Genomic DNA, 1029 nt, shown 5'->3' on the forward strand with positions numbered 1-1029 from the left:
GCACCTACACCTTAACCCTTTCATGGCGTCTGATGTGGCTTTTTAAACCAGACAGTGTTTTGAAAAAACACCCACACAGATTGCACCTCTGATTTGCACTACCAATACCTGCAAGTAAGTTCTGCTCATTGTGGATCCTAACATGTCTTTTAAGACCCCCATTGGATTTGCAAACCCTCTGGCACACACCACATTCAAACGTGTGCACAGACATATAATCAGAATAGCTGGGTGAGGTTTGTTTTCCATGGGTTCGCAGGTGAGATTTGAGGCCAGCCAAGGACAGACATGGTCTGTCACAGACTGTGCACACAAAAAGGTCCTTGTTATTCACCTTCTCAGTCTTCACCTTTTTCCCCCTCTCATTCTTCTTCATCAGCTACCCCCGTTTTAACACCAGCGTTTCGAAGAGCTGGGCAGGACGCATCGCTAAAACGGCTCTTCCCATGGACCGCAAATATATATATATACATATTTGTTTTGCAAGATTTTTGAAGCTACACACATAATAGAAGAGAAACCTAGCCTGAATAGGAAACTAGAATGGAACACTAACACACACCACTAACAAACTACAAACCACAGCATGTGACAACATGTTACCCATAAACCAATAATAATATGAACAAAGTATAATACAATACATAGATAAACAAATGGAATTAAATACTACATACGTTAACAAAATTTAATTAAACACAAAAAGAAAACAAAAAAAAAACAAAAACACACACACATGAACAAATAAATAAATAAAAACAAATACAAACGAACACGTATTAACAGAGAATATAGGTGATACAGACACTCCCCATACACACATGCACTTACAAAAGACACAGACACATTGAAGGACACGCATGCGTAGACACATACAATAGGAATACAAAATACAAAATGGCTGATAGTTAGCAAGGTGAGACACACATAAGAAAGAAGGAAACAAAGGACCACTGATGAGGTCACAGAAGTGTGACGAAAGAACTCTGGCCGAAATAAGATTAAGATTAATGTAATATAAAGCTGAAG

This window comes from Octopus bimaculoides, chromosome 6 (genome assembly GCF_001194135.2).
Source record: "Octopus bimaculoides isolate UCB-OBI-ISO-001 chromosome 6, ASM119413v2, whole genome shotgun sequence".
NCBI classification, from domain to species: domain Eukaryota; kingdom Metazoa; phylum Mollusca; class Cephalopoda; order Octopoda; family Octopodidae; genus Octopus; species Octopus bimaculoides.